This window comes from Scyliorhinus torazame, chromosome 12 (assembly GCF_047496885.1).
Source record: "Scyliorhinus torazame isolate Kashiwa2021f chromosome 12, sScyTor2.1, whole genome shotgun sequence".
Taxonomy (NCBI): Eukaryota; Metazoa; Chordata; class Chondrichthyes; order Carcharhiniformes; family Scyliorhinidae; genus Scyliorhinus; species Scyliorhinus torazame.
The window spans coordinates 63325862-63353031 of record NC_092718.1 but is presented as its reverse complement, the minus strand read 5'-3'; the positions used below and the strand labels follow the sequence as shown (position 1 = coordinate 63353031).

At 47.6% G+C, this 27170-nt stretch overlaps 2 long non-coding RNA genes across 3 annotated transcripts in view; one reads left to right on the top strand and one right to left on the bottom strand.

Annotated features, from left to right (window-relative positions):
- The window catches only part of LOC140386439 (uncharacterized), a 50980-nt gene extending 29598 nt beyond the window's left edge, over positions 1-21382 (top strand). The window contains exon 2 of the long non-coding RNA XR_011933617.1: positions 20913-21382. This is a non-coding gene — a long non-coding RNA (uncharacterized lncRNA). The remainder of the gene's footprint in view (positions 1-20912) is intronic.
- Positions 14777-27170, bottom strand: part of LOC140386440 (uncharacterized) — a 46019-nt gene continuing 33625 nt past the window's right edge. The window contains exons 1-3 of one of the 2 annotated variants that reach the window (XR_011933619.1): positions 25511-25627; positions 25257-25380; positions 14777-16252 (exon numbers count right to left, since the gene is read on the bottom strand). This is a non-coding gene — a long non-coding RNA (uncharacterized lncRNA). Of the gene's footprint in view, positions 16253-25256; positions 25381-25510; positions 25628-27170 lie in introns of those variants that run through there. The other variant, XR_011933618.1, reaches the window with a different exon arrangement.

Genomic DNA, 27170 nt, shown 5'->3' with positions numbered 1-27170 from the left:
TCAGTAAGCCTTGATGCAAATACTCATTAAATATTGTAGCCTGCACTTCCAGGCAAATAGCACCCTCTTTCACTCTAATGAGCGCTACCCAACAGTTTACTATTTACATGCCAGTGGAAGATTTTAATGTTCCCTTTTTATGTTAACTGCCATTATATTCTCTCTTTGCCGGTCTTATCTTCCCCTTCACTTCCTCTCAACTTACTGGAGAATTCTGCTGACCACTTGCTTTCTTTTGTTTTACCATACCCTCTAACTCCTTCGTCATCCAAGGAGCTCTGTCTTTGGTTTCCCTGTCTTTCTCTCTTGTTAGAATGTCACTATCCCTTAAAAATCACCCATTGCTCTATTATAGCTTTTCCTGTCAGTCTTTGGCTCCATTTTACCTTGGGTTAAATCCCTTTTCAATCCATTGCCATTCAGCCTATTCCAATTTGGAAGTTCTACTTCAGCTTGTTCTTGCCCATCTCCATGACTAATCAAAACTTTGTGATATGATTACATAGGATATAGGGCACAGAAACAGGCCATTGAGCCCAGGCTAACATTTATGCTTCACTTGAGTATCCACCCTTTCTCATTTTAATATGTCACCACATCCTCCTATTCCCTTCGCCCTCATATGCTTCTCTAGTTCCCCATTAAATGCACCCCTATTCGTCTCAACCAGTCCTTTGGGTCGCAAGTTCCATTCTCACCAATGTATATGCAAAGAAATTTCTTCTGAATTCACTATTGGAATGTTGTGTTATGTTGATCACCTCTAGTTAAGCTCTTTCCGCAAATGGTAACGCTCTGTCCACTCTATCAAAAGTTTTAATAATTGTAAAGACCTTGATACGAATGCTATGTCAATCCCCATATCAATAACAACAATCTCATCCTCCCACCAAACCCACAAGCAACATCCCGCATGTTAACACAAACAAATAACAAAAAGGAATCAGGAATCACCCAGAGTCACATAATCAGTCGCCCTCCCTCCAACCCCCCCACCCACCCTTAGCTTCCTTTTTCAATAGAACAGGGACCTGCCAGTTCTTTCCTGACGCATCAACCCACACATTTCCGGTATGATCCTCATAAAAAAACTCCCCAGTCGTGTATTCTCCAACCAAATAGAGTATGGAGTTAAGTTCTTGAGTTAATGATACAGGAGAATATTTGAGATGTTCTAAAATATGGGAATGTTTATTGAAGAACTGAATGTGCAATTCAAAGACTTGGTGGAAAGAGTAAACTGCGACATTCGATAGGTTTTAGAAAAAGAGATGGTTCAATCTTATTTCATGCAGAAAATCCAGTTTTAAATTTCAATTGTTAGATTAAAAATATTTGAAGTGCGATATCCATCAAATATTAAAGTAATGTAATGTTTACCTTAATCCCACAAGTGAGACTTGCCCAAACTGGTTCAGAAAATCTATCTTCCTGTTTGCTCCAGTGTAGTTCTGACATTGTCTTGGGCTGCATAATTAATTTCTTAGGTATAGGGGTGGTTTCTCAATTGTAATGAGGTTCCTCCTATTTATGCGCCAAATTTAGGTTAGATTATTCTTAATTCCCAGAAAGACAACCCAATTTAATTTAATTTTTTTTAGAAAATATTTTTTTAACATATTTTAACAATTTTAAACATGAAATTTCAACAAAAACAAAATCACAATAATATAACCAACAAACCCCCCCCCCCCCCCCCCCCCCACACCGGGCACAAACCCCAGCCAACATTTAAATCATAGAATTTACAGTGCAGAAGTAGGCCATTTGGCCCATCGAGTCTGCACTAACCTGCACATCTTTGGACTGTGGGAGGAAACCTGAGCACTCGGAGGAAACCCACGCACACACGGGGAGGATGTGCAGACTCCGCACAGACATGGCTTACACAAACAATGCAACCTTCCCCAACCACCCCTCCATTGGTTCTATCCTTACTCCCCTCTCCTACTCCTGTTCTCGACACCACCTTATCTTGTAGCCCCTGGGGCAGCAGGTACGGGAAGGACAAAACCTGCCTCCGCACAAAAGCCCTCACCTGCAGATACCGGAACCCATTCCCCGCTGGCAACTCAAACTCCTCCTCCAGTTCTTCCAGGCTCGGGAAACCCTAATCAATAGAGATCTCCAAATCTCTCGATCCCTGCCCGCAGCCACCTCCAAAACCCCCCGTCCAGACCCCGCCTCCTGGAGCAAACCAGTGGTTGTCACATATCGGTGCCCACACCGATGCCGCCATGTGCTGCCTCCACTGTCCCCACACCCTCAGGGCTGCCACTGCTACCGGACTTGTGGAATACCAAGCCAGTGAGAACGGCAGAGGTGCCGTTAACAATGCCCCCAAACTTGTGTCCTTAAATGAAGCAGCCTCCACTCATTCCCATACCTCCCCCTCCCCCACTACCCACTTCCTGACCATCGCAATGTTCGCCACCCAGTAGTAGTTAATAAAATTCAGATGGGCCAGCCCTACCCATGCCCCCGCTCCAACAGAATCTTTTTCACCCATGGGGTTTTACCCGCCCAAACAAATCCCGAGATCTCTGCATTGAACTTTTTGAAGAACGCCTTGGGAATAAAAATTGTGAGACTCTGGAAAACAAACAAAAACCTCTGGAGGACCGTCATTTTGAGTGTCTGTACCCGTCCCGCCAATGACAACGGGAGCGCATCCCGCCTCCGAAAGTCCCCCCTCATCTGTTCAACCGGCCGCAAATTCAGTTTATGCAGCTGCTGCCACTCCTGCGCCACCTGGATACCCAAATATTGAAAGCTCCCTCCCACCACTTTGAACGGCAACTCACCCAGTCTCTTCTCCTGCCCCTCGCCTGGATCGCAAAGACCTCACTCTTACCATATTCAATTTGTATTCTGAAAACCGGCCGAATTCCTCGAATATCCCCATAATCCCTCCAATTCCGCCCAGCGGGCCCGATATGTACAGCAGCAGATCGTCCGCGTAGAGCGAGACCCTGTGTTCCAACCCGCCCCCCCACCATTCTATCCCCTGCCAGACCCTCAACGCTCTCAATGCCAATGCCAACGGTTCTATAGCTAAGGGAAACAACTGGGGAAAGTGGACATGCCTTTAACAGCCCTTCTTGCATTCCAGACTGTCACAATCCTCTGGGTAAAAAGGTTTTATCTTAAATCCCTCCCAAACCTCCTGACCCTTACCTTGAGCGCGTAACGGACCCTTCAACTAAGGGGAACAGCTGCTCCCTATCCACCCTGTCCATGCCCCTCATAATCGTGTACACCTCGATCTGCTGTCTAACCATCCCGTCCCCGTGGAAGAGAACCGAATCCTGCCGAGGCATGATGAGAAACCAATAACCATCAATTAAAGCCAATCTCCATACCGTAAACGGGAATGATCCCCTATCTAATGGTCTCCCGTGATATAAGCCTCCCCATTAAGCTGTCTCGCGAATGCCGATTAGTATATCTTTTTTTAAAACGGTGGAATGGCTCCTGTGGGAATCCAAGGAGGTGAGTAGCAACCTTCGATCCCGAGCAGTGAGCCCGGGGGCACTGGGGTTGCTGCCTCAGTGCTCGGTAGGGGGGATGGGCCCCCGTGGGGGATGACCTCGGTCAGGAGGGGTGGGGGCTGCCATCGGTGAGGGGGCCCGCCCCTGGGCTGGGGGTGTCTCAGCGCCCGTGGGTCCACCATGGCACCCCTGAATCGTATGTACCCACAACGGGGGCAACTCCAGCCAGCTCTTGCCTGTCTGTCCCATCAATCACCCAAAACTCCCACTGACCGTGGCAGCCTCTGGGCACACGACTAAAGGCTATTGCTAATAGGGTAATCTTAGTAAAGTGACCACTTCACAGCTTCACCCGTGGGTAGGTGTGTCATGCTGGGGGTTATTGGCTAGCATCCCAGTAAGACCGTGCGGCCTGGACATTTTGCCTGAATACTTTGCCTGAACACCATGGCTATAGCAGTCGACATCTGAACACCCAGGGTCTGGGCCTCAGCACCGGGGACATTTCCGTGACCAGAGGGTGGGTGTGTGCACCGGTGAAGGAACTAGCGCCCTGTCCAGGTAACGTTACGAGCGGGTATCTGGGGTACAGGGTCTGGGGTCCGGTGTCCAGAGGCCTCCGCTGTGGCTGGAAGTGCGTGGGCAGGACGAGTTGGATGGCACGCTGAGGGATGGCAGGGTGTGAGGGGGCGGAGGTGGGGGAGGCATGGGGGACTGTAGGGTACCGGGGTGGAAGACACCATTGGTTGTCAGTCTCTCACCTTCTCCAATTTCTTACAAATATTGCACGAGATGGATGATATCTTGGACCCCGTGGAAGCTGCCCTTGCAATTCAGGTCCGGGGAGGTGGTGGGGACATTGCAGCTTCCTGGAGATGGCCTCCCGGTCGCAGAATGGGGGCCAGGATTCCAAGCAGGCTTAGTGGTCCTTCCTGCCTTTGTCCATCATCTCACCAATTCCCTCCTGCTTCCCCCCTCACCCACCCATCACCCTCCCCCCCCCCCCCCCCACCCATTCTCCCCTCCCAACCACCCTACATCACTCCAGGGTGATGGGCATGTGTCAGCGGGTGAGTGTTGAAGGCAGGGCAGTGATGATAACCGGCTGTGAGCTGAGCACTGGTGCTCCTCAATCTATTCCATAATCTGACTCCTGCCTGTCTGCTGAGTGCGGGCGCATACCCATCACCTGCATGTTGTATACCCTGAGGGGAGGGGTAAAATTCCGGACCACCATGCCCGGGGGTACTGGGGCAGGGGCTTGGAGGTCGGTCACATTGCAGAATAATGTGCCAGGTGTGTCATATTTGTCAGATGCAATGTGTTTTAATGCTGTACATTTGTGACCCCAACTGCTCCTAGCTCTCCCTTCCACTCCCTTTCCATATGACCATAAGACATAGGAGCAGAATTAGGCCACTTGGCCCATCGAGTCTGCTCCACCATTCAATCATGGCTGATATTTTCTCATCCCCATTATCCTGCCTTCTCCCCATAACCCCTGATCCCCTCCCTCCAACACCACTTACCCCTCCGTCCCCCTTCCTCACCAGTGCACTCTCAGTGATCTTCGACCTGCCTTACATGCTCTACCGCTGCATCTAGGTGTATCCCCAGGATGCACATTAGTGATGGAGGGAGCCTGCTGTTTACCGCATCCCGTGGCCTTTGGTGCCCCTGGCAGGCATCCTCTGGTTGCCCCGGGGCCGGAGGGCCCTGGCTCACTTGCTCACGGCACATGTCTCGCCGTGCCACCCAGTTTCAGAGGCTGATTCCGAGACACGCTGTTGTCAGGTGGGGGAGAGGTACTCGGAGGATTGTAGCCGGCATCAGAACCCTGTAGGGTGGTTCCGGGTTGGCATCCAGTGCCCCCTCCTCCCAGTCAGTGCCTGTAGGACCCTGGGGGTCACCTCAGGATGGAGGGGCAGCTGGATTGAGCTCTGCATTCCCGTGTCTGGCTCTACCAGACCTGTCGGCTCCCCAGTGTCTGCACTATGGTGTTAACGCCCTCGGTGATGCTCCTCAGTGACTGGAACATGCTCTGGAGAGCCCCGGCAAGGTCCACCTGAGACGAAAACACGTCTCCCAGTGACTGGGACATGCTCTGGTGTGCCCCAGCAATGTCCACCTGATCCTGGGTTATGCTCCGCAGAGCCTCGGAAAGGTTCACCTGGGACTGGGACTTGCCCCCCCCAGCGATTTGGACATGCTGTTGAGGCACTGACTGAGCCACACCCTCGACACCTCCACTCATGCTGCCAACGTCATGCACCAGGCTCTCCACTGCGGCCAGCAGTGTTGGCCTCGGTGCCACGCATTGTCGCCGCCATCTCCTGTGCCGTAGCCTTTGGACTCCTCCAATCAGCTATGGACCTGCTGGAGTGTCGCTGACATCTCCCTCTGAATATCACGGCCGCACCTTATCGACTGCAGCAGCTCTGGGTAAACCTGGTCCAGAGGCTCAGCATTGTTCATCGCGGGTGGGGGGAATTGGGAGGGGGGGCTCAGGCGTGGGCAGTACTGCTGGATATAGGTGGACTAGGGAACGGTGTGGTGCTGGGCGGTGCCAGGTGCATAGTCGTTAGGAGGGAGGAGGCGGGTGGCAGGCGGGGCGGTGCCCCTTGCGGTCCTGTGGAAGTAATAGATCTTCTTACGACACTGGGTGCCAGTCCTCCTGAGCTGAGGGCCGCTGCCACTTCCTCCCAGGCGGCACTGGCTGCCCTGTGGCTGACCCTCCTAGCCCCTCGGGGGAACAGGGCATCCTGTCTGGACTCGACCGCAACCAACATTCTGGTTAGGTTGGCACACCCGAATCGTGAGGCTGGTCTCCTCGGTGGTATGGCTGTGCGGGGTTTGCTCTGCGGGATCGGTTTAAGTGCTGCTCCCCTTGTAAGTGGGGAGCTGGTGTCGTGGTCTCGGCGAATCAGCCGGCAGGACCATCATTTGCAGCGTGAAGCCTGTAGGGCCTCGTTAAGTTGACTAATTAACATTTGATACCAGTGACGGTCATGCCGGCTCAAGCGTCAGGAAGCTCGCGGCAGTTCCTGCTCGCTACCACACTTCGAAACATTTCCATGAAATCGCGCCCGTAGCCTTTGGTTCTCAAGTTTGGGAATTACCGCCAATTTTTGTTTAAAACACTGGAATCAGCCCTTTCAAAATTACCAGTATCACAGAAATTAATCAGGAAAGTAGTAGGAAATAAAACACTGAAATACAAAAGAAAAGTCGAGAATTTCCCGGGTAAAGCGAGTTTAATTTCCGTAGCATTATTCAGATGTAAAAGAAACCATCGACAAGGAAGAGGCAATAATAATAATAATGATCATTATTAGTGTCACAAGTAGGCTTTCATTAACACTGCAATGAAGTTACTGTGAAAAGCCCCTAGTCGCCACAACCCGGCGCCTGTTCGGGTACACTGAGGGAGAATTCAGAATGTCCAATTCGCCGAACAGCGCTTCTTTTGGGACTTGTGAGAGGAAACCGGAGGAAATCCAAGCAGACACGAGGAAAACATGCAGACTCCGCACAGACAGTGACCCAAGCCAGGAATCGAACCTGGGACCCTGGCGCTGTGAAGCAACAGTGCTAACCACTGTGCTACCGTGTAGGTCATGATTTGCCTATCAGCAGTAGTTGGGGAGGCATTAGTGGATGATGAACAATAGAATTCAATAAATGTTAAGATTGAGGGAAAGTTGTTAGGTTTGAGCTTGTTACAGTAATGCAGTTAAGGTCATGGTTTAAAACAGAAGGATAAAAAATTTACATTTCAGATGCTCATCTAAGCCAGCGAGGATGAGATGATGATTGATGGAAGTGCAGCAGGATAAGACATGCACAGAAGAGTTTTGGATGAGCTGAAGATTATGGGGGCTGGAGGGATACGAACAAAGGATTGAAACAGACTAGTCTGGAGGTTTTAAAAGATAGACTGAGGCAGGGGTAGCCACAGGTAATTTTGTGGAGGTAAAAACAGACTTTCTATCTAGACAGGTTGTGGGTTGAAAGGTCAGTTTTGCTCCATGCAGGAGTACCTTTTTCCTCTTTGTGCAAGTATTCCATTTTCTACCATGATATCGCTTTGATTATATTCAATTTACCTTGCATTTGAATGCAGCATTCTATTTGTTGTTAATGGTTTCCCTATAAATGGGTTACAGGATCAAGCTACTTTAACAACCCAGTCCCTTTCTCCTTCACCATGAGTTATCTATCTATATCCATCCATGCATGTCCCATCTCATCTGTGGCATTCTTCTGCTATTTGTTTTCTCCTGTTCCCGCCCCCCCCCCCCCCCCCCCCATCCTATTGTGAAGTACCTTACATTTGCCTGGATTGAATTTAATCTGTTAGTGACTGTAGTGATCTCTGTTTGTGCATGTACATAAGGGGTTAATGTGTAATCAGTAGCACCACATGGTCACTAGAAGGCAGGACCAACAGGAATATAAAAGAAACCACCTTAGGTCTCTCTCTCTCTCTCTCTTTTGGGTGTACTGTGACCAGGGCAGTATCAGATTAGTTCAGATGGTTAGTGGAGTTACGTATAGTTACTGTAGTTAGATCTTGTTAACCTTATCACTGGTATCAATGTTAAAGTAAAGAAATCATGCAATTATTGTTATAGTTACTCAATAAACCTTTTGTTACTACTGGACGAGTTTGAGTCTTCTTCATCGAGCTTCAGAAGACCTCATCAGTAACCGAGGTTTGAGTAACACATATTACACTCCGTAGTATATCAAGATAATACGGGAGCGTAATAAAAGATAGTACCAGGCATGTTGGCTTTAAAAGAACTAGTTAGATTAGGTTAGACAAAAAGAGAAGAAAATTCAAACCGGATATTCGACTGTGGAAGACTTCGCAGCATATGGATCCTCGACGCCTAATTATTCTATGAAACTCGTTGGAGCTCCGTGGCAGCTGGAAACAACCGGTAATTTAAGTTCTAACTGGAAAATGTTTGAACAGATGTTCCAAATATCTATCGCAGCTAATGATTTGAGCACGGCCTCTGACGCAATGAAAATAGCACTGCTACTCTCAACAGAATGGCATGAAGCTAGAGAAAGCTACAATTGCTTTAATTACTTAGACAGTGAAGACAACACCAAATTAGAAGTAATACTCAAAAAAATTAATGAACATTGTAAAAGTCAGGTGAGATGCTGGAAATATTTAACTTTTGTCATAGATACCAGAGAAATGGAGAGCCCATCACTGATTTTATTACAGACCTCAAGTTAATAGCACAAGGCTGTAATTATGCTGATTTCAGAGACACTATGATAATGGATCAATTAATTTATGGACTATCTGATAAAAATTTGAGGGAAGAACTTTCACAAAATAAGTATCTAACTCGAGAAATCGCTATACAAAAATGACTTGCTTATGAACAAAAACAAAATCAATACTTTGAGTCTTTACACACAAACAATCAGTATCTTGAAAACGTAATCCGTACAAATGGCGCGAATACTCACTATGAGTCAGAGACAGGGTTGAAACAGAAGACGGAAGTTCTGAGCGGCAGCCAGCTTGCGCGTGTGCAGTCTGACCAGTCCGGACATGCGCACTACCCTAAAAGACACAAACCGGCAAAACAGTGGTTTGCGTATGTGCGAGAAGCCGCACATGCGCAGTTTCAAAAAGAACGTACAGTAAAAGACACTCGGGTTGCGCATGCGCAATCGAGTCCTACGCATGACATCACGAGCGTCATGACATCAGACGACCTGGACCACGCCCACTTAAAGAGGAAATGCCCGAAAATTGAAAAAAAGACTTTCAAAGCTACAGAACCCAATTTTATTACTTCAAAAGACAGAACAATGCCTGAACTTCTCCCAGCAGTTGAAAATAATCTCCACAGTACCCTGAAACAAGCAGTGTGCACCACCCAAAGTGAAGAGCACAATGACAAATCTGAAACCAAAGAAGATGATTTGTTCATTGAACATGAAGAGCAAATGGCAGGGTTCATTAAATTGGAGAGGGTGAAATTCGCCTTGAGAGGGTCGGTACAAGGGTTCTTTAGGCGGTGGCAACCGTTCTTAGACTTTCTGGCAGAACGCTAGACATTGGTCAATGGCAGCAGCAGCTCGGGGGGTTGGGGGGGGGTTTACTTTATTTTTGTTTATGTTATTTACACTGGAAGGGTCTGCGGGGGTGTATATACCTGTTGTCTTAAGTCGGGGTGTTAATGTTAATTTATTATTTAGGTACGGGGGGGAGGAGTTTGGGGGGTTGCTTTTTTAGATTGTGTTTTGTACTTAACCCTGTTGGGTTCTTTTTTCTTTCTCATTTTGTTATTGATATTTTATGAAAACCTTTAATAAAAAATTTTTTTTTTTTAAAAAGAACATGAAGAGCACAATAACAAATCCGAAACAAAAAGAGATGATTTGTATATTGAAGAATACTACTCAGACATGGCTGAGTTCTTCGGATATGATGATCATAGCATCAGCAACACAATTGAAAAGCTCAATACGAATCTACTCATGAAATGAATGAAATGAAATGAAATGAAATGAAAATCGCTTATTGTCACAAGTAGGCTTCAAATGAAGTTACTGTGAAAACCCCTAGTCGCCACATTCCGGCGCCTGTTCGGGGAGGCTGTTACGGGAATCAAAACTGTGCTGCTGGTCTGCCTTGGTCTGCTTTCAAAACCAGCGATTTAGCCCAGTACTAAACAGCCCCTGGTAGATGAATCCAATACCATGATGCAATGGCAGACCATTGAAACATTGGATGACAGCAACCTGTCAATCAGCCACGAAGAAAACAACGCCACACAGAGAGCACAGAACGGCTCTGTTGAGAGAGCACAGATCAACTCCAAAGAGAGAACACTACATGACTCCACACAGAGAGCAATGAAAGACTCCACAGAGAGAGCGACGCAAGCCTCCACAGAGAGCTCGTTGACAGACTCCAGAATGGAAGCAATTAAAGATTCCAGAGCGACAACCGTGCACGAAGAAGACTATGAAGGTCTATCCACCTTATCTGAGCAACCAGCAGCAGACTATGAAAGTCTACCCAGCTTATTTGAGCCACCAGAAGAAGACTATGAAAGTCTACCAAGCTCATTTAACCAACAAGAAGACACTGAATGTCTACCCACTGTATGTGAGAATAGTGACAATGTGATCACGTTCGACATACAAGATGTGCAAGATCACAGCGAGACTGATAGATCTCAGCTCGTATGTACAGAAGCACTCAACATTCAAAGTGAAACTACTCTTGAGTCCAGCGAGACCACGTCAATTAAAACCTCATCTACTCTAAACTACCCACAAGAAAATGAAATCTTGAAGATTTTGACTCCAGAAGAGGAGCACCAAGAAACCAAAGATGATTCAAATGAACCTGAAATGACTCCAAAAGAGGAGCACCAAGAAATCAATGATGATTCAAGTGAACCAGAAATGACTCCAGAAGAGGAGCACTAAGGAATCAAAGAGGAATCACATCAACCACAAAGGAGTGATGTCACCAAGATCAATGCAACATCAGATCATTCTCACAATCCTCAAGAAGAAACGCTCAATGAAACATCAGATACCACAAAGGACACTGACACAAATAACATTGAAAATGACTCGAATTATCCACGCGGAACAGTCATTGAGCGCAACAAGAACAACAAAAACCACAAGAAGCACAACAGAAACAAGAACAACAACAGCAACAACAAAAAGCACAACAAGAACAACAACAAAAACTACAAGTACAACAAAAACTACAAGCACAACAACAAAAACTACAAGCACACCAACAAAAACTACAAGAACAACAAAATCAACAACAAGAAGCATAACAAAGACAACAAGCACACAAAAACAACAAGAACAACAACGAAAGCAACAAAAACAGAAACAAGCACGACATAAACAACAACAAGAACAACAACGGAAACAACAAAGACAGAAACGACAAAAACAGCAACAATGAAACAACAACTTGTACGACATGGTACAAATCTGCACATGAAGGAAAATGTAACAACACAGCTCAAAACAATGGCAAGAGTACAAACATACCATGGCATGACAACGAATCTCACAAATTCACATTTGCTCCACGACAAACAAGCAAACCAGCTTTCAAGGCAGATGACATACAGAATCAATACCGCAAACACAGGAAAAAGTCCAGGTCAGACAACAAAGATGACATACAGAATCAATACCGCAAGCACAGGAAAAAGTCCAGGTCAGACAACAAAGATGTAACACAAAATCGCTACCACAAGCATAGAAAAAAAAGTCTAAATCAGACAACAAAGTGATTCGACCATTCGAACACCTCATGATGACTTGTTGGTTACTTAAACACAAGAACACTGACAACGTTCACAAAGAAATGACGCCATTAACATCACCACTTCAACAACAGAAGACGAAAGCAACACAACCGAACAAATTCATAAAGTTTGGACTCATAAATTGTTTTATTAAGATTGAACTCATAAATATTAATTGGCTTTGTATAATCATCAATATCATCACAACTTGTACATAACATCATTTATCTACCTGTTTCAAGCAAACGAGAAAAAAACCTAAGAGACTAAATGTATTAACATTTGACTGATTAACTCATTGATTTTATGTAATGCATTTGCAAACTGCATCCATTATGTCTGTTCAATTTTCTTTGCAACATACGGAAAAAATGTAACACAAGAAAAAAAAGGGGATGTAGTGATCTCTGTATGTGCATGTACATAAGGGGTTAATGTGTAATCAGTAGCACCACATGATCACTAGAGGGCCGGACCAACAGGGGTATAAAAGAAACCACATTGGGTCTCTCTCTCTCTCTTTTGGGTGTACTGTGACCAGGGCAGTATCAGATTAGTTCAGATGGTTAGTGGAGTTACGTATAGTTACTGTAGTTAGATCTTGTTAACCTTATCACTAGTATCAATGTTAAAGGAAATAATTCATGCATTTATTGTTATAGTTACTCAATAAACCTTTTGTTACTACTGGACGAGTTCGAGTCTTCTTCATCGAGCTTCAGAAGACCTCATCAGTAACCGAGGTTTGAGTAACACATATTACACTCTGTAGTATATCAAGATAATACAGGAGCGTAATAAAAGAGTGACATACCAAATTAAGCTTTTATCAAATTCCTGTTGTCAGTCTCTCTGTGCTTCATCCACCACTACAGCTCTCACTAGTTTAGTGTCATCTGTGGGCATGACCAGTTTGCATTGGTTTCATGAGACAGATCGAAAACAGAAGAGGTTTCATCCCCATTCCCTGGGACACTCCACTCGGTAGCATCACTCCAAGTTATCTTTTCTTCAGTCACTTCCTTATTCACGTACCAGTTTTCTCCCTGCTTTCAGTTCCAGTCACAGCATTATAAACTGCACCACTGACAACTTTCTCAAGAAAAACAAGTCAGTTAGACAGAATTTCCCGTTACATCTACGTTGACAGCACTCTAGCACAAGTGGCTAGCACTGTGGCTTCACAGCACAAGGGTCCCAGGTTCGATTCCCCGCTGGGCCACTGTCTGTGCCGAATCTGCACGTTCTCCCCGTGTCTGCATGGGTTTCCTCCGGGTGCTCCGGTTTCCTCCCACAGTCCAAAGATGTGCAGGTTAGGTGGATTTGCCATACGAAGTTGCCTTTAGTGACCAAAAAGGTTGGAGGGATTATTTGGGTTACGGGGATAGGGTGGAAGTGAGAGCTTAAGTGGGTCGGTGCAGACTCGATGGACCGAATGGCCTCCTTCTGCACTGTATGTTCTATGACTGCTATTTATTAGATTTCCGTCATGAAGACCTCAGTAGGTTCAGTCTGGGTTGTTATTTTCCAGAAAAACGGGTGGCAAAGGTTAGTATTGGAGCCTGTCTTTACTTTTATAAACATTTATTTACAGCAATACATACTACTCACATGGGCCTTCTCATCCAACAACCTTTTTATACATGGAGGAGTTGTGAACGGGCTTGGGGGTGGCGGTTCAGAGGGAGGCATCTGTGGTGTCAACTGATGAGTCCTGGGGAGGGACAAAGTAAGGGAATTGGTGCTAAGAAGAGGTGCTGAGGGTTAACGAGGCTGTGGGAGTCGATGGAGTTGGAGGTGAGGGTCCCGCGATGATGGGTTCTTGGAGGAGATACAGAAATAAAAGTGGATTCTGGAAGTAGGTATTCTGGTGCTGCAGCGGAGGTGGACAGAGCAGTAGGTCATCTCAACTTGACAACTGACGGGGAACCCCAGTGTGTAGTACTTACAGTGCTAGGGCATTGGAGCAGAGGAGTGTGTGAAGAGCAAAGTTTCAGCATGTGCGATAGACGTCTTGCACATGGCTCACAAGGGCCCCGGCTAATACTTTTGCTCCCTGCACATGCATGATTGTGGGTGACCCTTTGAAGATGATAGGGGAGGCATGGGTGCACGCACAGGGCTACGAATTGCAAATAAACCACATCAGACTTCATTGAAGTGCAAGTGTCTCTTCTCATAGGCAGTTCCTTGGAGTCGAGAATGTCACACTAAAAATAAGTTCTTAGGTCTGAAGAGTCCAATGCCCTGGAGACTTCCAGTCTTTGTCACAGGTGGGGCTGACGGTGGTTGGAGGAGCAGGTGATTGGGGTGCCCACGTTGCCATGCGCTCTTTCTGTTGTCGACGCTTAGCTTCAGCTTGCTCTTGGTGATGAAACTTGAAGTATTCAGCTATTTCATGGAGGTTTTTCCTCCACTTTGGATGGTCTTGGGCCAGGGATTCCCAGATGTCGGTGGGGATGTTGCATGTTTTCAAGGAGGCTTTCATGGTATCCTTGAAGTGTTTCCTCTGCCCTCCTGGGGCTCATTTGCCATGTTGAAGCTCCAAGAAGAGCGTTTATGTTGGGAGTCTTGTGTCAGGCAGGTGGATGATGAGGCCCACCCAGCAGAGCTGATTGAGCATGGTCTATGATTCGATGCTGGTGATGTTGGCCTGTGCAAGAACACTGACAATGGTGTACCTAATCTGCCAATCAGGATCTTGCGCAGGCAGCACTGATGGTATTTCTCCAGGGTTTTGAGGTGCCTTCTGTACAATGTCCACGTCGCTGAGCCATATAAGAGGGTGGGTATCACTACTGCTCTGTATATTGTTGCCCTTTTTAATAATGAGGCTCTATTTATAATATGATGTTAAGACCCAACAGCATCGCCAATACTGTGGGTATTTCTATTTATCTCGGTGAACCACAAGTCTTTCCCTTATATCGGTCAAGTGACCACACAACCAGTTAATCAGTTCAAAAGGTGATTTATTTATACACACAAGGATTACTTCGACATGCAAACACAATATCTACTACGAGTTAAACTACACCTATCAGCTACAATAACCTATACTTAACTTCAAGGTGACCGGCACTGTGCAGATGGATAAGGCCTTTATCTTGATCTCACATGGCTGGTTTGAAGAGGTGGCTCTGTCTCTGCTGGGCTCATCCATCAGGTACCGATCGTTGGTCTTGAACTTGGCTGTCTGGTCGTTATACTGCAGTTGGTGTGAGCACAGGCCGATCCCAAAAGAGGCTGGCAGAGGCTGGGTCCAAAAGAGTCAGAATACATGGCTGTACTCCCTTTTATCCCCCTGGGATTTCACGCTCTTTGGGGCGGTCCTTAACTTTGGAACTAATAGTTCGACAGGGCTCTGATCACTCCCTTTGATTTCGGCCAATAAAGGGGCAGGTGCCTTGGTAGCTGGGTGGGTCCTTCGTGGTCATTGACCTTGGAAGTTGGGCTCTCTGAGTAAAGGGAGTGGCGCCGTCCAGTCTGTGGCTGTATCGGTTTCTTGAGTGGAGTCCTATTGTTCCGGGGAAATGGGCCATTAGAATGCAAACAAGCGGGGATTTCGATCAGGTCTAGCTACCTGTGTTTCAAATACACACAAGCTCTGTATCTGTCTGAGTCCTGGGTTGGCCATAATTCCCATGGTCCTTTGCAGGTGGCCATCTCAGATGGCGACATCCCGTCCTCTTGATCCTGAATGCGAAACGTGGTGGATCACACTATTGATCCCTGTTCATCCTTGGTGGGCCGGTCACCCTTGGTCAAGGCAAGGTTCTACTCTACTCTGTCCTATGTTTTGGGGCATTTACCTAATTTTATTGACACATCATAAATTCATTAATCTCTAACGGGTCACTATTAAACATTTAACTTATCCATACAGTTGATTTTTAGCTAACACTATCTAAGCTACTCTCATGCTGCTGGCGAATATCAAAAAGAACTTATGTACAGTCCAAAATTTTTAAAACAGCAGCATTACATTCCTACTTAATTCTGGTAACATTACAGAGGTACATGATTTTAATTCTTAGCACCAGTTAATACATTTGTTCAGTTTTGTTGAATTCCAAAGAAGGGGGATCGGACTGTATATAATGGGGAGCAGGAGGCTTTGGCTCGCCATTTACAGATACGAAGTGTCTGAATGACACTGCAGAATATTGCAATTACTAGAAGGGCCTCTACTGTGTATGAAAGGGGGTTCCATTTGGCAATGTTTTCGCACCAAGTGGGGCTTTCGGTGTATGTCTTTATGTGTGGTGTGGTGTCTGGGCTAGGGGTGTCATGTTGTGTGGTAGTGTTCAGGCCTGGTGTGGGGTTTGTAACAAACGTGTGTTGCGCGTGCAGTTGCAGAAGTCCAGCGATGATCCAAACGCATGTCAGCAGTCCTTGCTTTATCCTGTATTTTCTGTTTTCCGTGTAATCCTGGGGGTGCAAGCATAGTATCTGTTATTATCTTTGGTTAATATCTTGTTTTATTAGTCTTTCTCTCCTTACTCCAATTACCCATTATGATTGTCACCATGTGTGTCTCCCTCATTTTTTCTTTTCGAAATACCATTTTGAGAGACAAGAAATGCAAATTTTTAAAGTACAGAAACTCTTGCAGCTTGTGGTCAATGCGGGGAGTGGTATGACAATTTCCTTGCCCAGTCTTTTCCTAAATCACAACCATGGGAAGTTGATGCTTATCTTAACCAGCTGAATTTCAGGGCGGCCAGTTTTATATATTTGTTAGCCGCAATCATATTTGGCCTGGGGTGTAACTAGCATATGGAGTCGGTGTAGTGTGACCGAAGAAGAGAGGAAGCAGGAGAGAAACAAAAATGAAGTTGCATTGCTGAGGTGTCCCTGCCATGAGAAGTGGCGGGAAAGCGCTCACAGTTTGCATGGGGTAGCTGGAACCTTATAGCTGCTGTGGGTGGTGTTCTCTTTCATATCTGGGGGCTAGTCCAGCTGGTGGTGGGGGTCTCCTGCAATCTTGGGCGAAGTGTCCTGACTGCCCACAATTGTAACATGACCCCCGGGGCACGTAAGGTGGAGCAGGCCCTCTGGTGTATTGCTCCCTTGGGTATGGTTCCCTGGGATATTGGACTTCTCCCCTACCCTTGTTTATCCATGTGGGTCCCTGACTAGTCCTAACTGGGTGCATGTTTGCTCCTATATCATCCTGATCTGTCTGCCAGTGTAGGGATTGTTCCCATGCTCTAGAGAGTTGTTTCAAAACCCAAACTTCATTGTGTGTGTGGTCCACGGGGTCGTACTTTACACAAGACTTTTGACCTGCTTCTGTGGCATGCGAGACAAAGGTGCGGGACCATTTAGTGGTGTTGTCCTCATTTAGGTATGCGCGGTTCAATTGTGCGTAGACTGCCATAAAATGAATCCAAAGGCGACCAGCAAATGCGGTCGGATGCTCTCCTTTCTTTTGCCTGCAGTGATTTAAACCCTCGACTGGATCTCCTCTCAGACCTCCTAAAGAAAGGAGCCCCCTGGGAATGGCTTCCGCAGCATACGGATGCTGTGGACTCTTTAAAACAGGCACTCATAGCAGCCCCCGCACTACAAGTTCCAGACCCGCTTTCCCCTTACGCTATGGAGGTAGCAACCACAGACCGCACCCTTTCGGCCATGCTCCTCCAGGAACGGCACGAACAGTTAACACCCGTAGTTTACGCCTCCAGAATTTTAGATGCTGTGGAGCAGGGATTTTCAGCCTGTGAGAGGCACCTGCTGGCAGTATTTAGGGCAGTTCAGTATTTTTCGTATATTGCCGGACTGAACCCCATCACAATTCTCACCGAATACACCCCCACCCAACTTTTACTGGACGACTCAAGGACTGTACAGTAAGCCAGATTAGAGCAGCTGGATGGACCCTTCTCTTGCAGGGACGGGACATCACTGTTAAACGGACAAAGACGCACACCTTTTTAGCCGACAACCTACAGTACCCCGGAACCTCCCATGAATGTGAAATTATCTCTCCACACCACAACACAGGCCCCTTTATTGCAAAAACACCCCCCAGAAAGATAGGTAGTTCAACCCAGAGCCCCAAGCACACAGACACTTGCGAACCCATTAGGATATATGTGGATGGATCTTCCACAATATTAGAAGGGACGCGCATAACAGGATGCGGCATTGATGTCAAGGCTGCGCAGGGACGCGCCCTAGAAGAAATCGCAATAAAGCTTCCAGGACACTTAGGCGCGCAGGCAGCAGAGCTTGCGGCCATCGCATATATAGTGGAACACCCAGATTCCTTTCTCAGCCCAGCAGACATATACTCGGACAGCCTCTATGTCTGCAACAGCCTTATGGAATTCCTGCCCCTGTGGAAAGCAAGAGGATTTGTTTCCACAGGCGGAAAACCCCTCCCCTCAGCCCCATTGCTCCATCACATCTTAGAGAGAGCACAGAACAGGACCTTTGGGATAGTCAAAGTTCGAAGTCACCATCGTTCCTCCCCCCCTGGAAATGTGAAAGCCGACGCACTGGCCAAAGCAGGTTCCAGACACGGATATTTTTGGACCCCCCCCCCCCAAAGTGCACCAGTGAATGCAGTTCAGGTCTCGCAGACAAAGATCGAGGATCTAGTGGAGGCCCAGAAGCAGGACAGCAATCTCAGGGAGATTGTAAAAGGAAACTATCCAGCACCCTATGAGAGGTTTAAAAATGCTCTGACCACACATGACGGTGTGGTGTTAAAAGACTCCCTTTATGTGGTTCCTGAACAGGACAGGTATCAATTGATTTGTTTATTCCATGACGGTCATAGACATCAGGGAATCGATCCCACTACAGCCCACCTCAAGCAGCTTTGTTGGTGGCCGAATTTAAAGGACAATGTAAATCACTATATCGAGAATTGTCTTATCTGTGCCCAGAACAACCCAGACAGATATGCCAAAATGGCTCAACTCAGCCACACCCGACCCGTTAATGGCCCCTGGACTAACCTCCAGATTGATTTTATAGGACCTTTGCCCCCTTGCAGGAATGGTTATAAATATGTATTCGTGGTGATAGACACGTTTACGAAATGGGTGGAAGCATTCCCAGCCAGAACAAACACTGCAAAAACCACAGCCAAGATTTTGACCCACCACATCTTTACAAGATGGGGACTCCCCCGCAGTATTGAATCTGACCAAGGTTCCCATTTTACGGGACGTGTCATGCAGAACGTCCTCACGATATTTGGCATCACCCAAAGATTCCACATAGCATACCACCCACAGTCGAGTGGTATCGTGGAGCGCATGAATCACACCCTAAAATCCACCCTCAGAAAAATGGTCCAGCAAAACAACACCACTTGGGACTCAGTCCTCCCTTTTGCGCTGATGTTTTTGCGTAATACAATTTTAACTTCCACAGGTTACACCCCACACACTCTCATGACCGGACGCCCCATGAAAGGCACAGAATTTTTATTAGGTTTAGACTTGTCCAGCCCCGAGGTGACGGCCCTCACACACGAGAAAGCAGTAGAGCAATTAGTGGAAAATGTTAAAACGGCTCAGTTAGCAGCCGCACTGAAATTGGGCACAAGGAAGAAACAGAGCAAGGTTTGTTTCGACAAGACAGTGCATGCGACTGAGTTCAGTATAGGACAGCAAGTCATGCTCTCCGCATACAACGCTAGCACATTCCTGTCACCAAAGTACTCGGGTCCGTACTCCACTGCGGACAAAGTAAGTCCTTCCGATTACAAGATAAAGTATCCCAACGGAAAGACTGCGTGGTTCCATATCAACCAGCTGAAGGCATATGGAACGCAGTCTAACCACTCACACCACGTCATGCTCGACGCAGCACACCACACCCCGCCCACAGCCAACGTAACCCTACCATCCCCCAATACGTCCAGCCCAGCCACGGACTCGACCTCGACGCCACCCCCAAAATATACACTCCGCCCCGGAACGCCCACAGACTGCAGCAGCAGAGACAGCGACTGTGACTCGGACGATAGCCACAGCACGCCTCCCTACTATCCTCATGCAACAGGACCCACACCCAGCGAATCTGACCACGATTCGAGTGATACCTTCATGATCACTTTCCTAAACAAACCCCACCACCAACCACCGACCTACCATGGCGACCCCGATTCCGTCCCCACACAACTAGACACCACCTATTGGCACAGAGACAACTCAGACAGACTCGTCCGAAACGACGAGAGTGACCCCAAATCACACCATGCAGCCCTATCAACCTTAATACATTCAAGAGTTTGGCATCTGGGAGAAGATGACGACCTTGAGTCTGACTCCCAAAACGAGAACCCCTTTGCGACCCTGTTCGCAACCGATAACTGAGGTGTCCAGATGATGTTTTAAAAGGAACCGCTTGGGAGAAAACGGTGTCCTTTCTGATGGAACCTGCAACATATTTTATGTTATTTGTAGTGTTTTGTTAAATGTTGTATGTCAGACCGGAAAAAAAAAAATTTCCACCGCCCCTTCGGCCGAAACCTCTGAGAACGTGTCCGCACACTCATCAGCAGAAACCTCTGAGAACTTGCCCACAGAGACTTGTTAAGGTCCCAAACACCAGTTCAGCGGAACTCGTCTGTCAACAGACACCCGTTCGTAACTGCCGTTCTGGTTCGAGGGATGAACCACTACGGCAGCCCCCCACGATGACTATATTTCTTGCCCGTTCTTGTCGGTTGCTCAGGCAGTGGAGAAACGGCTTCGGACCCGGGGTAGCCATCCTACCCGGGGACTCCATCCAACTCTTACTCGTCGTGACCCATACGCACCTCATTTTGGAAAGTTTTAGTTCAAAAAGTTTTGTTTTGTTTCAGGTAAACCCTTAGGTTGCCTACCATATGCTATTTACATCCTGAAACATTTGGATGCTAAACCGCACAGTCTGCGAAACGGCTCGCACTGGTTCATTATTTGAAAGTGTGTCTTGTCCTAAAATTCGGTTTTTGGAGAAAAAAAAATGAGGGAGTCACATTAGTGACCAATTATAAAGAGAGTAATTGGCACTAAAGGACAGACAGACTATCATACGAGATGTTAAACCAAGATAGTTACAGACACTATGCTTGTTTCCACAGAACTCCAGAAGCTCCAGGACCGGAGAAGAGAAGGGAAGAGAAGAGAAGAGAAGTAAAAGAAGACGCACCATGAGGACATCCTCCGGACTGTGCATCGTGATAATGGACATTTGGTTGCGCGTGAACGCGAACCCCATGACCTCAAGCCCCCCAGCCGTTAATGATTCACTTCCCCACAGTACCCAGAGCCCAGTCACCAGCGACACCACATCATCTTGGTGTGCCAGGTTTATAACCTGGTACTCCCTGTCCTACGTAATAGAATCCTTATTGGTATTGGCGATACTCTGCTGCATCGTGCAGACTATGTGTCTGAGAAAATGGAGAAGGAGAGCCTACCGCACTCGCACCCCGGTATATAGGATCAGATCCCCTATTTTCGGATATGACCAGACCCCCGACCCCCGCGATCTATAATAAAGAGCATTCATTTCCGTTTTTGTTGTAAATAAAGAAATGTTCATGAGCAATTGTACGATCCTGAGCTTGACTGCCAAGCCAAGAAAAATGTGTATAAACTGCTATGATTTTGTTTGTATGGTTGAGGAAGTTAGAGTGATGAAATGTTTAAGTAAGTGTAGTGTATTAAGAATAGGTAGAGGTTCCCATTTTCTTGTTTTGTAATGCATGTCCCTGTTTGACATGGCGCCCCTTAGAATTGTCAGTTAAAAATCTTTTGCATAGTTATGGTCAGTGTAGGCCATGAAAGAAGTGCTCACCGGGTCAGGGAATGAAAACAACGTAGTTCTGTGATCCTTTACGCTTCGCGTTAGGATCACAAGGAATGAATGTAGCCACCTAAATTGGCCAGCCCCCGATTTAAAATGGCGAACGGCAAAGGCTGATGGGAAAGTCAGCCAACAAGATAGAAACCGGCAGGTGCAGGTTTGCTGTGTAATAAAACTCTGCAAAAGGCCAGACAACATCGATACCAGCGACCATCACCATAACAATGTAGCAGCCATCTGCATACTGATGAGCAATCCCCGGGAACAATAAGTAACATTTGGGACACACAAAGCAAAGCCAGACTCCCCGGCGCCAGCAGGAGCCAACACAAAGGAGGTGAATGAGCACCTCAAGACCGCCCATCGATCAGGGAACCGCTCCAGTATTGGAGAAATCGAACCAAGCGATTGGGACAAAGTCCAATCACTTGGGACCAGGTACAGGGTCCGCCCTGACAGGCGGGAAGCCCCTGGGGACGAGAAGAGTTAAGCCCCAAGTTCAAATCGCTCTCTCTTCACCTCTTCGTCCTGCCCGGGTCACCCAGCAACACGAACCAACATTGACCGTGACCGGTGCAGTGACCACCGAACGAAGTAAGTCTTAATTCAACGCTCGCTATGAGATAGGCGCTCTAAGCTACCAATCTGTACCAACTTCGAATCCCGCAGACTCAGAACCCGAACGAAAGGCCATTTGTTCCCCTGACATGCTGGGCCAGTCCGAAGTTAAGTATAGGCCTGTTAGTTGTAGAAGTAGCTTAGACGTAGAATTTGTGCATGAGTAGCGATTACTGTGTATAATAAATGTGCTTTGATTTGAATCTTACTAATCGGTGTATTGGGTTATTGATCATTACTCGGACTTGAACCTCGTGGCGGTATCATAAAGATACCTGGTGACTCAAGAGCAAAGGTAATAAAACAGAGCAATTGAACCAAGGAGAAAGTTAGCAACACCAGTCCCCCTCACACCCTCCATTTGCCCGCAATGCAACATTCCCCCTCTCTTCACCCCCTCCCTTCATCCCCACCTCTCTTCACCCCTGAACCCTCCCTTCACACCCCTTCCCTTCACCCCCAAATTTCCTTCACACCACTACCCCCCAACCCCCACCACTGTGAATCACACATGTGGCTAATGATGCCCTCTCTCTGTCTCCGCAGGAGAAGCTGTCCCACAATCGCCGGGAGTGGGCCCAGTCTGGCGGAGGATTGCCAGACATAAGAATCCTGCCTTTGAGGAATGGGCCCTGGAGGTTAAGGGATTGCCGAGGACAGAGCTGTCACCAATGGGGAAGTCAGCGCACGCCGCAGAGGTGAGGATCCACCGGGTCCTACCCGGAGGACTTGTCAAATGTTAGTTGTTGATGCCATACAGACTGACTCATCCCTCCCACTGACCAAGTGTTCATTCTCCCGCAGGTCCTCCAGCCGATGGCGCCAGCCCATCCGTGGTGGCCCCTTCCCCTACCTCCCATGAGACCATCTCGGTGGAGAGCTTCGAGGATGCAAGCATTGATGCGTCACAGCTGTCATCCTTATCTTCCACCAGCGCAGGGACTCACACCTCGGTGGGCAACGTTAGTGGTCAGGCTTCTGGGGCGCAATCTGGTGAGCACCACACAGTCGCTGATGTACATCAGGTGGAGGCAGGAATGCCCAGGCGAGACAGCAGTCGGTGGGCTGCTGGTCCCAGGACCCAGCTGGGTCCCAGCCAGATGTTGAACCTATGGACCAGGTTATCCCGGAGCTGATGGAGACATTAGGATGCGGTCAGGACATTCAGAGAGGGATGTCAGCGACACTCCAGCAGGTCCATAGCCGATTGGAGGAATCCCAGAGGCTACGAGCGCAGGGGATGTCGCCGACAATGTGTGGCGCCAAGGCCAATACTGTTAGTGTGGAGGCCATAGTGGAGAGCTTGGTGCACGACGTCAGCAGCATTAGTGGAGGCGTCCAAGGCGAGGGTCAGTCGGTGACGGCCATGGCTGAGGGCCTTGGTAGACTGTTCGAATCACTGGGGACATGACCCAGTACCAAACTGACCTTGATGAGGTGCTGAGGGACATATCCTGGTCTCAGGTGGGAATTTCCGAGACACTGTGGGGCTTGTCCCAGTCGCAGGTGAGGGGTCTTTGTGGAGGGAGGAGGGGGAGGGAGGAGTGTACCAGGGCTGGGGGGAGTAGTGGGGGGTGGCCAGGAGGTGGGCTGTGGGGTTGGGGTGGACGGGCATGCAACACCATTACCGCAGCCGCCAAGGCAGCCATGCAGCAGCGCATGCCGCTGACAGCCCGCTGTAAACCTGGTGCCCTGGGTTGTATCGGTGACTCCCCGGGTGCCCTCTGGCCCCAGTTGACCCATCAGCTGTATGTGCACTCCAGCACAACCTGTCCCATCTTTTCGGCCCCTATCAGTGTGTGTGTGGGGGGTGTATTGTTTAAGCGCGGCTGCAGCTTGTCAGCCGTGTGGGTGTCCATCACGGACCCAGCGATTCCCCCACCGTTTTTCATGGGTTTCGAGGGTGCTCGACGCGGCGCCGGTGCTAGCTGCTCACCGGAAGCAGAATCGGTGCAGGTGTGGCCCCGATTTTTCTGACGTGCAAGTCCACGGATTCGCCGTTGGCGTCAACACCTAGACTCAGAAACAGAGAATCCGGCCCTTGGTTTCTCTGGAAATCAAAGGACAGGCAGGAAAGTGGATCATACTGAATGATGGGGTGAACAATTTACTCCTGTTCCTACTTCTTGTGTTTTTGTTCAAACTATGTCAGCTTGTTTTGATATTAATGGGACCTCCTCCAATTCAATGACTACCTCATGATGATTATGAGCTCTTCATAACTGTTATCACGTGCTTCCATTAATCCCCCGGGTTAGGTAGGGGGTTTGGTTATTTATCCTGGCTAGAACCTCCACGTGATCAATGATGAGATCTTTAAATCTTCACAGGAGGGAGTTGCCAAAATCTTTGGAATGATTTGTCCAAATAAACCTTCATCAAGTGTTACAAATATTTTTATCCTCATTTTCATTGACTTCCTTTAAGGTTTGTATCCTTTCTCTGACCACCTTCATTAATGCTATTGTATGGAGGACTCTTCCTGTTATGTTTAGTATCTGCAGCTTCATTCACTTCCAGTTCCCTTTAATTACTCTTTTGAAGTGCTTATGAAATTTCCGTCATCAATTAAGAGCCCGTTCCCCCACCTAAGGATTCTGCCACCAATTTTTCTTCCTCATTTCACTTCTGATTTTCTCAATGAACTATGTGTCATGCTATTTGAATATCTAATTTGAGCGATGTATGTGTGATGCATCTTCTTTGTCGTTTCTCGGTAACTTCCTTATTCTTGACACACTGGGTCATGAGTTTCCATGCATAACACGCATTCATTCTGACTTAAAACCACTTCCTGATTTATGGTTAGTTGATTGAAATGTCCCATTAATATCACCTTTTTTTTTTACATATTCACAGAAAATATTCTGTTCTTCCTCGAATTTGGCCCTGATGGTCAGTGATAAACCGAGTGTTATTTTAATGCTGTTGCATCAGCAATCTCCAGGCAGACCATTTCACTGAGCGTTTTTCATTCCTCAAGGTCTCATTTCTTTACCTTCAGTCCACTCTGAGGGAGTCCTGCACTGCCAGAACTGTCTTTCAGATGATTTGAGGCTCCAATGGGCTTTGCAGGCGAATGGAAAAGATCCCATGGCACAATTTCCAAAACCGGCACTATTCTGAAATTATGAAAGGCACTATATAAATACAAGTTTATATCTTCCATTTTCTCAAGTGCCTTTAACATTTACAACTCTATCACCCTCTTCTCTATTTGATCTCCCCTGAGCGGTCTGTCTTCTCTCTTACCCAGAATGTGTTGAACCAATCTCCACTTTGAAGGGTAAGCCAAGCCTTGGGCGGAACTTTCCGGTCAGAAAAGTGGAAGGTAGCCGGCCAGGGGCGTAGCTGGGTTTCCCCATCGTACATTTTAACACTTTGAAAAAAAAAGTGAAGAGGCGGGTCCCACGAAGTCACGCTGGTGGGACGGGCTCATTCTGTCAACACTTCAGCTCCAGATAGATCAAGGCACCCCGATCTAAAATGAGGCCAGTGAATAGCGAGGGAGGTCGAAAACAAGAACCGTGCCAGGTGCCAAACAGTTTGCGATGCAAGCAGCCTGCTCACCAAGACAAATTCAAGATCTTGCCATAGCGTGGCGAGAAACCAATTATCACCACCTGAGCCACTTTTTTGTCCGAGACACATTTTTGCCAACCGGCCAACCTTCGCGACCCACACCGGCCGAGCTTTGTGACCCATACTGGCTGAACTATGCGACCTATGCCAGTTGACCTTTGTGACCCATCATTTTCACTTCCCTTTAATGTGAAGATGAGCCTGCTCGGTCCTCATGATATCACTTGCTTTGTTATTCAATGTTACATTTCTGATAATCACTTCCACTGATGATTTAAGATCAGAGAGATTTGTCCTCGAACTCGTCATGTATAATCTTCAAATGTCTTGAAGTTTTGAGGGTTTTAAACTTTCATTTGCATCTCTGCATATAACACATATGAACTTTGAATCCTGATTTGCAGTGAAACAATTAATGACCCATAACTCAAGTAACCATTTTTAGGCTGCTTTCTTCCTGTTCTCAGCTTTTTATAATCATAGAATTTACAGTGCAGAAAGAGGCCATTCGGCCCATCGAGTCTGCACCGGCCCTTGGAAAGAGCACCCTACCCATCTTCTTCATGCATTGTTCACACCAGCACTGCCGGCAGCTGCAAAATGGAGGAATCTCTCTTGCGCCCAGAATAAGTGACGTCAGCATACGGGGCACATGACCTGCACTCTGCCGCTGTTTACTGTGGGAGGACTCCCTTGATTACTGAAAAAACTGGCCCTGGTCAGTGCACTGACATCAGGAGGAGATATTCCACCCACCCCCCTGGGCTCCCGGCCTGCGCACTGCTTGGTGCAGCAAGCATGCGCGGGATGGCCGGTAATCCCAAAAGTCCATCACTATCAGCATTTTTTAAAGCCGGTCGCAGCAGTTAGGCGTTCCACCCGCGATTGGGAACGCCACGACCCGTGGGTCGCGACCCTGAGTTTGAGAACCCCTGACCTAAGCCCTATTTCCATACAATTAACGGGAGCGACCTCATATCCAATCATAGCCTCCCATGATTCATCAGCCTCCCCAGCAAGTGGTCACGCCGGCGCCAATTAGTACTCCTTTTTAAGACTTCCGGTGACGGCGGGCGGGAGGCGGCCGCACAATGGAGGGCTCCCGTTCGGGAACGGCATTTTCGGGGCTTTAAGCCCGGTCCCAGGGTCCACGGAGGCGGCAGAAGAAGGGAGAAGGCACAGTGAAGACACAGGAGGAAAAAAAAAACAAAGAAAAATGTCGAGGGTGAGCAAAAAAACGGCCGGAAAAAAAACAGCTGAAGGTCTATCGGGGAGTGGAAAAGTCACTGCGGGGTCACCAAGGAAAATGGAGGCTGGAGCACCAGGGAAG